Genomic DNA, 13166 nt, shown 5'->3' on the forward strand with positions numbered 1-13166 from the left:
GCTGGGCACGCACCCACAGCCCCAGTGCTGCGGCCACTGCCCAACGGGACCCTAATTTCCAGGATCTGAAATAATCTCTCGGGGAAAACCCATCCATCGAAGGTGTTTGAGAAGCAAGGCGGAGCCCCTGCTCTGTTTTCTGCACCTCACCCCGGACTTCCGCACGGTTTGCAGCTCTTTTTCATTTTGGATACCCGCATAGACGCGAGCCCACTGCTGCCCTCTTGCTACGCCTGGCGACTCCAAACCCATGGAGAGGGTTAAGGAGTCCAGGCCTGTCCACAGTAGCCTGCCTCACCCTCGCTCATCTCGAAGGTTCCCAAGAGCATTGGGCTTGGGACAGCCCAATTTGGCTTCTTTGTTTGGGGGGAGGTGGAGGTGGCGGGGAAGGTGTCCCCGCTTGAGACCGCTTATTGTGAACCCCGAACGGAAATCCTGCGTGGAAAGCAACTGCCTCCCTGCTCCGGGATAAGCAGGACCAGCCAGAGCAGCACGGACCGAATCCCATCTTTCTTATCTCTCGGAGACTCCTTTCAGGCTGAGATCTGAGAGGGAGGGAAAAGGAAGAGACAATCATTGTTCTTCTTCTTTTTTTTTTTTTTTTTAATTTAATATACCAAGCCACCCGTTCAGGTCATTTATATGCTTAATTTAGTGATAAAAGTCAATAAGCAGAATCAGAGGATTCTCCTCCCTTTCTATTTCTTTTGACCACATTTTTCCACAGTAATTGGGAACACAGTATAATATATGTGCCCTGGTTTTTTTTTTTTTTTTCCGTTCAATGCTTTGTCTGCGGTGCAATTATAATAGGTGTGCTTTTTGTAATGTAATTTGTTCGCCTTTTTAAGGACATAAGGAAAAATGCCTCTTATGTGGTTATTTTTCATCTTGTTTGGGTTCAGCTTGAAGTATTGCACACACTTCATATGTAGATACCCACTCTCAAAAACCGAATTCAGAAATTTCCCTGAAATACCCGTTCTTAGGATGCTAAATATCCCGTGGCAAATGTATTGCAATGTTATACCAGGAACAATTAAATGTACCAAAGCAATGCAATTAAGGTGGTGAAAAAAGTAAGATGGGAGAATGGAGAAATAAACAGATTCTTTTCCATTAAGTATTGTTTTGGGATTTCTAATTTTTCCAAGACCTCTAAGAAAATTGTGAGGTGTCACTTCTCTCTTCTGGGTCTATCTGTAATTGAATCTAGGTCACTATTCTAAAGCAAGAAAAGTCTGCTTCCCACTTTCCTACATCAGGCTGAAATTTGGGGGAGGGACAAGGGTCTTGCAATTTCATTTAAAATGTAATGGTGGATGAACTGATAAGCAAATAGGGAGAAAAGAGTCTGCTTAAAAGAAAAAAAAAAGGCATGGTTTTAATATGCTCCAGATGGGGGGAAAATGATTTACATGAGAGTTTATTTCCTCTTTGCTGATATGAAAGAATTACAGATACAAAACCCACTGATCTATAGAATAAAAAAAGAAAAGAAATGTTATTTTCCTGTAAAGGTGTCAGTTCATTTATATTCATTTAACCATCCATCCATCAATTCACTTTCTCACTCCTTGCACATCCTCTCTGGCTCTGTTAAACCTTCGCCTACCAATACACTTTGCTAGAATATGCAATGAAGTTTTCTTTCTTTAAAATAATGTGAGATTGAGATGAAGTAAGTAAAGATAGGTAAGGAGGGAAGGTTTTTGTTGTTTTTAAATATCCCAGCTAATTTAACTTATGATTTTAGGGTCAAATTTTAACCATATTCACCTTTCATTCTTTGCTGCAGTTTGAGCACATGCAGCATGTCTGAAAAACTATATGCAGAAGATATGCAACTATTTTCCCATAAAATATGCATGCAATAGAAAGACATTTATCAATTGAAAACCTTTCTGTAACATAGAAATGTACCAAAGGACGAATCTTTCTGCATATTCAGATGTTGGGTCAATTTTGCATTGTTTCTCTAAAACAGCTGTTATGGGTACGAACAAGTTCATATTTCCCAGAGAATTTTCTGCTTGGTCAAGGTATGAGCAGCATCAAATCTTTTGTGTTAAAAGTTGCCAGGTCTAAATAATTGTGTAGTAAAATTTGCACGTATTAAGAAGGAAATAAGAGGTGCTGTCACTTGGGAGCTTCCAAGAGGAGGAAGAGATTACTTAAGAATAGGGTTTACTTTTCTTGAAATAAAAGATGATAACCTGCATGATAGATGCTTTCCCCATATTCACCAAATAAAAGAGGTGATGTAACGTCACCCCACTTCAATGTCACCCAAATGGATGATAGGAGACCTACAGACCTAAGAAAGGAAAAGACCAACCGTGAACATCTGATGATGGTTTTCACAAGTAAGAAAAATAATAAATGCATTCCCACAGGATAAATCCTCTCCAGACTGAAAACTTATTATGTATACTTTGTTTTTCCTCTCTTATTCCTTCTCTGTCCCTTCCTTGTCCCCTTCTTGTTTAGTTTTCCTTTTTGAAATGTGGGCACCACTATCAGATCAGAAATTTCCTTTGTAGGTCTTCATATATTATGAGCATCATTCCACTCTATGTTGGTTTCTTCCTTGACTCACTTCCTTCTGCTGTGGTAATGCATGTTCTAACCCACCTAATTTTTAATCAGACAAACTGAATAAGAGGCAAAAGGGAAACATTTCCTTCAGAACTTGAAATGTTCTGTGTGTATTTCTTTACCTCAAACTCTAGACCCATTGGAGTGAATCTTTATAATATAAATCACGTGGATGAAAAAACATCTTTAAGACACTTAAAAAATTTCTCCTTACCATTGTCTTTTACCTCCTGGGTTCTCTGGAATGTTTGTGATACTTGTACCTTATAAGAAGGATCCATTTGCTTTGAGTTGTCTTTCAGAACAATGCTGAAGGCCTGAAGGTGTGTCATCTGCAAAAGAGGTGAGCTGAACTTTTCTCTTGTCCAAATATGACCATGGTTTACAATGTGTCCTTTACACATTTCTAAAAATAGGTCATACTCTGAGCTAATATGAACACAGAGTGTAAAAATAAATGACTACTTATCTGCTGCTGGGGCAGCTCCAGCTGACACCTGGATTTCAGACCTGCCTAGCAAAGGTTCTGTGTATCACACAAAGTGATATCACACAACTGTAGCAGTGTTCATGGCCAACTTGTTAGACAGAGAGGACTGGAATCAGATGAGAGATCAATCTGTTATCCAATTAACAACCTTAGTTCCTTTGCAGATGGTTGGAATTGCTCCAAGATTTCTTAAAAACATATTTTGTAATAAGCAAGTGAAATGGATAATAACAGATGAGAGTTTTGCTTTTTTTATTGTTATTTTAGGAAGAGAAATTCTAAGAGCAAATCTGAAGCCAAGCCTTGTGATTAGGTCTCTTTCTGCTAAAGCTCCATCCTTCTGCAGGTGACCTCTTCTGGAGTCTCTTGGTATACCAAGACTGCCTGCCTCTTTTGGGACAACCTTTTGCTGCCCCATGTCAACTCTCAGAAGACATTCTACAGAGACACTTCATTCTTGTCTTCCTTTTTTTTGTTTTGTTTTGTTTTTTTATTGGAGAGAGAAATTAGGTTATCTCTACTATCAACCATTATGTAATATGATGGACATCCAAATCATCAAACCCACTGAGAAAAGGAGCCCTCATCCCCTTATGAGACAGTCTGGAAGAAAACGGGTAAATTTGATTTGTGACAAACTGTTGCCAAAAAGAAAAGTACTATAATGATTTCACTTTTCTTAGTTAGTGATGGCTCAAAAGTAGGATGAAGCTTAACAAGAGAAAAAAATCTTTGAATTGAGATCAAAAAGCATATGTACTAATTTCTGTCTTCTGGTCATCCTCTGAGTTTCAACTAGATGTCAAAACAGCATTCCTTTAGTTAATAAGGGGAAACACGTTGAAAAAGCCTTAATTCATGAATGCATTTGTCAACCTTATGGTCCCAATACCTTACTTTCCTGAATGGGCAGCTGGTCACCACTACCCCGAGGAACCCAGAGATCTTATGCTAAGGTTCTACACCACTGTCAATGCAACAGGGTGGTGAAGAGAGCAATGAAGGGAGTAGCATACCTCTGCTGATTACTCATGAAAGTTTTAATAATTGGGCTTTAGTTCTCTACTAATGGTATCAAGTTCACTCATATACTCTTTCCCTTGATAAGGAAGAGCAGCAACAAAAGTTCTGACAGCATTACTAGGAGAAATCCTCGATGCTGAAAGACACAAAACCTAGAGTATGATCAAACCAGACCAGAAGACTCCCAGAGTCCATTTGAGCTGTTCCTTGGCATGCAAGCAAAAGCCTGACCACCAAGCCTCATTTAATGAAATCCCTGGCTTGGATGCAGAAAAAGAAGTCAGAAAACTAATATTTTACTCCAGGGGGCATCAGCTGTGCCTATTAGTGGGCAAAACAGACTATTCCATGAAAATGGGTAAGATTTTGATCTCTTTGAAATCAGTAACTGAGAGACGAGCCAATATTGTCAACCATGTTTAGGTACCATTTCAGCTAGCATAAGTGAGAATACTTATTCTTTCAGTAAACTGTGTTTTAGAGATATGCTTTGATTATATATCCTTCTAGGACTTTGAGGATTTGTCTCCATCTTCCCTGGGGAGATGTACTCTGTTTGCAATGAGAAAGCCACAATTATTTACTAAATGGATATTAATTGAGCAGTCTGTGCAAAGAAGCATGTGAGGTGCCATAAATACTCCATCTTGTTGAATTCTCTCCAAAGCACCAGGAGGTAGGTACTGCTATTGCCCCTATTTGACATAGGAAGAAACTGAGTCTCCCAGACATTAAATGACTCACCCCTAGGGCTCATGGCCCTCACAGTAGAACTGCTTTACCAACTACTCCCTGTCTGTCCACTACTATCCATAAAATCAGGGACTCACTGGAGGTGGGGGAAGGAGCAGAAGACCCACAGAATTCATAGCTGGGGACAATACCAAGGAAGAGGAGAAAATGCAGAGTTTGGGGTAAGGTGGAGAATTGCAACACGTTTCCTTTCTCAGGTAGATGAGTAGCATATGCAGAATGTGATGGAATCCCCATCCCCTGTCACTGTGAATGACACAATGGGCCTGAGATGCTTCAGCTTTTTTTGGCCCAAGTCTTACTGGTACTTCTATGTCTTGCAGACATGGCCAGGGACCAGGATATCACAAATTAATCCCAAGTCATCACAGACTTGGAGGGGCACATCCGCAGACACCAGATTTCCTGCGGAGCCAACAGGATGAGCCCCAGCCCCTTGCAGACTCATTTCATGATGCTCCTTTCAGAGGGCCCTGCTAGGCCAGGGAGCTTGGTGATTCAAAGCGTAGTGTGTTGGGAAGAGAAAGAGGAAGTATTTCCCCCAATCCTGTTACTCCTTCTCCTGCTCCTAGTCAGGTTTAATAAATCTGTTACCCTTATCATGCCCCTGAATCCTCGGCCAGATTCTTAAAATCATCCCAGCTTCTGTGTCTTTGCCTTAAGATTCAAACACTAGTTTTTGCTTGCTCATCCTGTATTGAGCTCCTGCATATCAATCATGGTATATCAAGTGGTTTTGCACTTCCTTGCTAATAATAGTTTGCATTTGTCCCATCTTTCTGGGAAGATCAAAGCTTGCCGTAAACAAAAAGTTACTAATCACAATATTTACGTTTAAGGTAATTTCAAGACATTCCAAAGTCTCTCAGTTACCCAGTCCTTTCTTTGAGCACAAGTTTTACAGAACTGCTCAGAAACATTCTAATTTACTCCTTCCTCTTCTAGTTTTAGAATCATACCCTCTGTTGGAATATAGATGATTCCTAAGAAGTCACATAAAAAATGAATGTATGAACCAGAGGAGGGAGTCCATGGAGAACTGGGGTCCAGAAAACCGTGAGCAAAATCTGATAATTTTATAAACATTTTAAAAGGAGATTTGACATGCTATTGGCCTTACTAAGACTTTTATTTACGAACTGCAGTTGATGACATGATCACTTGTGCATATAACAGTTTTGTCCTGAAGGGTTGCAGGCCAGCGGATGTGTGTTGGGCAGGTTTTTCAATAATGTTGACAGGAAGCCCTTGAGGCTGGGAGGGCAGGGAAGAGGGGGTACCAAGTAGGGCAAGAGAAACCTGAGTGCTAGTCCTGGTCTCTGCCCTTTGATTAGCACGAAAGGTCAAGGTTGGCCTTCTTTCAAGTCTCACCTCTGCAATTTGGGACATATTCATCTATATTAGTTTATATGTTTCTTTAAGTTGATTCTCTTTTTTTCACTTCAGCCTCATTCTACCCAATAATATACACAAGTTATGAGTTTATTGTGGTTGTTCTGTTGGTAATATTAATTAAATTAAAATTCTTGCCTTATGACAGTCGTAATATCTTGTCACACACTTTGAGCACACTGATCTAAAGTGCTCACTTCACCATAAAGGAGAAAGAACAAAGATCAGAGGTGTGAAGTGATTTGTCCAAAGTCACAGAGCTTGACAACAGGAAAGGAAAGTCTATAGTGAAGGTCTTTTAGGTGTTGTTCCAGCACTGTTTCTTTCCATTTCTCTCATTCTTCTCAGAGGCTAAGAGAAAGCGTTAAGCAATCAGCACATTTTCTTGTGGGGATAAAGAGAAAGGATATGAAGATTCACCAGGTTCTCTCATAAAGTTTAAGTGCTTTCTTGGTAGTGCTAAGCTTTATTTCTTATTCAGAATGTCTTCAGTCTACTGGTCATATTGTATAAAACCTAATGCATTTCCACTGGTAATTGGGGGGAAAAAACAGGGGCTCTAGGGGAGGAGGGATCAGAATAGGCTTTGGGAGGTAGGGGCTGCGTATCCTCTAGAAAGATCAGCTGGGCAGGAGAGGGCAGGAAGAGATGAGAAGGGCCACTAATCACGAGCAGTACAGTCATGGGTGGGCACCAGTGTCTCTGTGTAAAGATGCAGCATGTCAGGGAAGAGAGTCTCCCGGGATCCCAGGGCTGTGCACAGAACCCCTTGTCTGATTTCCCTGGATATTTGTTTGAACCTGGAGCACCTCGTGGTCCAAGAGGGCTGAATTCTTCATCTGTGGTCTTGAAAAGTCTGTGATTTTTTTCAAAATCCCGTAGGCTTGTATTTGTCACTCCCAGCACAGATTGCAAAGTAGCTTTCAGCAAAAGTTAAAAGAAACAAAGAGCCAGTAAAGCAGTTTAGCTCCATAGAAGAAAAATGCTCCTGACAAATCAAGTATTTTGTTGCAGACCCATGCCGGTTTTCTTTATTTATTTGAGGGTCTGACGTCCTCTCACAAACTACTATTTTTTCCATCTGCTCAGCCTTTCTTCTCCAGGACTGTCTTGTAGCTCAACACCTCCCATGCTCAGCTGCAGTAATGGATGCACAAGTCACTCATCACTTGCAGCTCACCCAGCCTTCAGTTAGTTAAGGGCAGTCCTCGAAACATCTGTCTGTAGGCACCATCTCCATTTTGCAGAAGAAACTAGAGCTTTGAGAAATTAAATGATGTGCTTTCAGTCACAAAGCCACTCAGAAGTGGACCCGAAACTCACCCTTCCTAGTTTGAGACTCTTGCTCCCACCCCATCAAGCCTCTCCCCCCTGGTCCCCCACATGCCTTTCTTTCAAGTCAACACATGCTTTCTCCAGAACTCTTGGGTCCTTCATCAGTCACCTCTGCAGCAACTACTAATTCCTTAGGATTCCTCTGCCCTGAGTTTGTTTCATCTTTTGTGTCTACATCAGGCTTCAGATTATCATTTTGGTTAACCCCTTGGGTGTTATAGTCAGACTCTCAAGACCTGAATCCTGGCTCTGCTCCTTGCCAGCTGTGGTACTTCTCTGCATCTTGCTTTCCTCATCTGCAAAATGGATATAGAAATAGTACTAACCTCACAGGATTGTTTTGAGGATTAAAAGATGTTATGGTTTAAAAAAAAAAAAAAAAGATGTTATGGTTTAAAGTGCTTAGTACCATGGCACATAATAAGTGTTAGCTATAATTTGGGATTTATGATTTATTTTCTTTCACTTTTTAAAATCCCTTTCTCCGTATGTTTTTTAAGGTGAATGAGAATAACAGCTTAGGCTGTGTTCTTAGGTTGTGTTCTGTTCATCTTTGCAAAGTGGCATCATACTTTTTCTTTTTAAAATGACACAAATAAATAAATAAAATAAATAATAAAATAAAATAAAATAAAATAAAATAAAATAAAATAAAATAAAATAACACAAAGAGAATCCCCAGGGTTCCTCCCCTTCTCATGAGGCCACAGCTTGCTCATCATTATACAGTTTATTTTCTTCATAGCATAATCAGGAGTAAAAACACAGTTTAGGAATGTTTTAATTGACAAATCTTGTCTGTTTTGTCCAAGTTATATTGAAAAGAAAAAACTCTTTCCTACTTCAGAAACACTGGTCTTTTTGCTAGTCGGGAATTGGAAATGGCAAGGGGAATTTCAGTGAGTTTCTCGACTCTGAGATCAGAGAGAGAACATTATCCAGCTCCTGCTGTTCTCGGATCCAGCATCTCCAGTGCCTTCTGCCTTCATCACAGTCGTTTTGGGTAACTGCATCTGTGCAGGCCCCACCCTCTTTCTGTGCTCCCTGAGTCTTCTTTCCCAGAACCAGCCTCTGCTAGCCACCCCCACCCCTACCTGACCTCCATACTTTTCTCTTCCTCTTTGCCCAGTGCAGCCTTCTCTCTCTCTCTCTCTCTCTCTCTCACCCCAGCTTCCCTTCTTTCTTTCCCTTTATACCTTTATTCATTCAACCCATAATCATGAAGTACCAGTCACATTCAAGCACTTTTTGGCACTAAGAATTCAGAGGAGGATGAGGCCAACCCTTGAAGACTACTGTCTCCCTTTCATGATAGGAATGAATACAATACCTGTTTTGAAATTACCTGTACTTTATTTAGCTCTGTCTAGTTTTCTGCCACTTACTACTTATATAACTATGGGCTATTTACTATTTACTATACCTCTCAGGGTTAGCCTACTCATCAGTTAAAAAAAGATTAAAGTAGCAATCCCAACACCTCACCAGATGTGTTATTAGGATTAAATGAGATAACAAGGAGGGTGCCCAGCCTGGTGCCTGGTGCATATTAAATGCCCAGGAAATGTAATGATTGAATTGTATTCACATGGTAGAACCCAATGGGGAGGGACTTTTTTTTTAAGTAGGTTCCATGTCCAACATGGGGCTTGAACTCACAATTGTGAGATCAAGACCTGAGATCAAGAGTCAGATGCTCCACCAACTGAGCCACTCAGGTACCCCAGGAACTTCTTTTCTTAATCCAGACTTTTCCTCCTTTCTTTTTTCCTTTCCCATGATATTTAAGCAGCAAGGCCCTGTATATTTTTTAAGTCGATTATCTATTCATTGTTTATACAATGATTCACTTCAGAATCTCTCCAAGCTTCCATAAACCCAGTGAGGTGTCAGAATAATAAACAAGAGAGGGGTTGATCCACATCTTCAGGGTCAGTGGAGTTTCGAACCAGATAGAATGGGGGAAAAGCATTTAAGAACTTACTAAGTTTTAGAGTGGTCTGCAAGTAACTAGAGTTTTAGAAGTTCAGAGCTAAGATAAATCTTTGAGAGCTTTGATATCAGCCTCACATTTTCATATAAAAAAAAAATCAAGGACTGGGGAAGCAAGGTGCCATGGTCAAAGCCACACATGGGGTCAATGGCAGAGCAAGGTCTTCTGGTCCTACCCTTAAGTGAGATGAATTTCACATGCTACAAGGACAATGGATGAAAAAATGAAAAGTTTAGTGCACTTTTTTTTAGCCTTTTTAATACTGAATATTTTTTATGCTGTACTTATATAGTGGCCTCCAATGGAATGGCCTAGAGGCTTTTGTGATGGCCAAGTGGATGTAAACTCATAATAATGAGCACTCTTACTACTGATAGCTCAACATAATTACTGCCTTCAACTGACTGCCCACTCTATGTTGGGGGGGCTTTGTGTTTGTCCTCTCATTTCATCTTTTCTCCCACTCACTAGAGCAGATGTTATTCTGCCCTGAGGAAATTGAGGTTCTGTTATTGCTCACAGCACTATCAAACTCAGTTTGATACTGAGATCTGTGTGCCTTCAGAGAACATATGCTTTTCCCTGTGTCATGCTGCTCACTTTGTGCTTCTTGAGAGAGTGACAAAGAAGGGACAGAATGTGGAAGAAAGGCCCAGAGAATGAGGAAAAGGAAGTTCTGTGGAACTAATAGGAGAAGGCTTCTGGAAGAAGTAAGTTCATAAAAAATTGAGGGAAAGTGTAGAGGGGGAGAAGGGAAGTATGACAATAAATAAAAGCCATGTTTACAAATGAATTTTTTCATATTTGCTCTTATGTTAAATAATTTTTTAAGGTTTGTTGACTTAATTTAAGAATGTAAAATAAGGTAGGCTGCTGGGTGGCACAGTCATTGGGTGTCGGACTCTTCATTTTGGCCATGGCCATAGTCTCAGGGTTGTGGTCTTGGGACCGTGGAGTTAAGCCCCATGTCAGGCTCTGTGCTCCGGGCAAAGTCTTCTTGGGATCCTCTTCCTCTCCCTCTGCCCCTCCCCCTCATGCTCTCTCATTCTCTCTAAAATAAAAAATAAATCTTTTTTAAAAAAGAATATGAAATATTGCAAGGCTAACTGTTTAATTCACCAAAATCTCTTCCATTTATATGACATTCTTAAGAAGTCAAAAGTTTAGTTGCTAAGGGTCAAGAGTGGAGGGAGGTGTGGCTAACAAAGGGGCAGAAACTGTTCTGTGTCCTGATTGTAGTAGTGATCACATCAATCTGTACCCTGTTAACATTCATACAACTGTACATCAAAAGGCAATTGTACTATATGTTCCTTTTGAAAATAAAAAAATATTATAAAATGAGGCACAGAAACTCACTGAAGAGCATTTGGGTTGTGTTCACAAAGAAATAAACCTATCAAGTTAAATTGGCCCCCTCTGATCTGTCATCTAATGCCTCTCACCAGAAAGCCTGACATCCAGCTGATCTTGCTATGGTACTACCTGAGGGCCAGGGGTGTGTTCTATCTAATTCCAGGCTTCAACTCTCCCATGGGCCCTACTGTCTGAGCCAGTAGGAACAAGAGTGGGTAGAGGTGAGAGGTCAGGTAGGAATGTGCATCTCATTAATAATGCAGATTTTTTTGTAAGAGGCCTCTATCACCATAGAGTATTTCCCCTAAACCCATTATCTTATGAAAATAAATATAGGTAAGCAGATTCTCTAAAACAAAATGTTACTCTAAAGTAGCATTAGACCCTCTTGCAACTAAAATAGCAACTGCTGTCATTTACTGAATGCGTACTCAGGTAATCAGGAGTTTTATTTATATGCATTGTCTCATTTTGCCCCCACAATCATTCTTCAAAGAAGGGAGGCCATTGCTTGAATGAGGAAACTAAAGCTCAGAGAGGTGGAACCACATGCACAAAGTCACAGGGATGATCCCTGTAGAACTACGGTTTTAAGACTCAGACTCCAAGACCTGGTATCCTTTCTCTGAGCTCCAGTAGCCATTTCAGCTGAGGCTATCAAGTCCTAATGAGGAGCCAGTCCTGCCCCAACTCGCCTACTCCTCCCACTTCTCACTCCTCAACACTGGCCACCTCATTTCCTACTATAACCACTTGGTCTCCTTCTGTCCCCCAGATATGAACCCACCCTCACCTATCCCCTTAAGAGACTTGTCCTTGTTGTGAGTCCATCTGTCCTCATCCTTCCCCTCCTACACCCTCTGTGCTCCAGGAACTACCTCCAGTAGCTTGGAAACAAGGAAGAAACACAAAGTCAAAAGAAGATGAGCTCCAGGTACTCCACATAACTGACCATTCATGCACTTAGCCTTATAGACCTTGTTATAAATGGTGGTGTGTGTGTGTGTTTAAGATTTATTTATTTATTTTGAGAGAGAGAGAAAGAGAGAGATAGAGGTAGGGGCAGAGGAAGAGGGAGATAGAATCAAGCAGACTCTGCTCTGGGCTTGGAGCCCAATGTGGGGCTCCATCTCATAACCCTGAAATTACAAGTTGAGCCAAAACCAAGAGTTAGATGCCTAATGAACAGCGCCACCCAGGTGCCCCAAAATGGTGGTCAGATTTTAGAGGCTTGAAATCAGACTCTTATTCTCTTTCTACTCATAGACATGAGTGTTGGAGGAAACCTCAGCCCTTCATCTTGTCCAAGCTCTAGGGACTGCAGAGATTTTTGTGGGCTGATATGGGAACCTAGTCATATATAAGTCTGTGTACCCCTGACATGTGTGCATCAGCAATGGGGAACTTGTTAGAAATGCAAATTCTCAGCAATGGGGAACTTGTTAGAAATGCAAATTCTCAGGCCTCTGACCAGACTCAATGAATCAGAAACTCTGGGGGTAGGGTTTAACAATCTCAGTTTTAACAAGGCCTCTAGTGATTCTGAAGCATAGGATAGTTTGAGGACCACTGATTTAAACCAGTGCTACTCAAATTTTAACTTGCATAAATGTCACCTGAAGGCAGGGTTGCCAGATTTTAGCCAACAAAAATACAAATATACTTATGGGATAAACTTACATTTAAATTTTTTTATTATTTATCTAAAATTAGAATTGCCCTGAGCATCCTGTGTTTTATCTGGCAACTCTACCTGAGTGTCTTTGTGAAGTGCAGCTTCTGAATCAGTAGGTCTGAGGTAAAGCCCAAGATTCTGCACTTCTAACAAGCTCCCAAGTGCCAGAGCTGCCAAACCACACAGCTAGCAAGGTTCTAGAGCTGCTTGTTATATATAGATTCCTGGACCCTCCCTTAACCCACTGAATCAGAATGTCTAAGGGAAACTTATACATTGAATATTGTAACCAAAAACGTGTTCTGAGTCACAATCATCCCATTTACAAACTTTGGAGAGACTTCCTGTAAGTTAAGATCTTACTCATACATGTAACTCTACATACACACACTCACATAAACACAGGTTAATAAAGCTGAGACAAGAATGGTGTGGCTGTGCTGAGAGGTAGGGCGGGGAAGAGAAGCTTGCTAAGGTGGATGGAGAACTTCCTGTGGAAGTAGAAGGCCAAGGAACTAGGAGGCTCAGTGCTGCTGTGGAGAAGTTGCAAA

Source organism: Vulpes lagopus, chromosome 19 (genome assembly GCF_018345385.1).
Source record: "Vulpes lagopus strain Blue_001 chromosome 19, ASM1834538v1, whole genome shotgun sequence".
NCBI lineage: Eukaryota > Metazoa > Chordata > Mammalia > Carnivora > Canidae > Vulpes > Vulpes lagopus.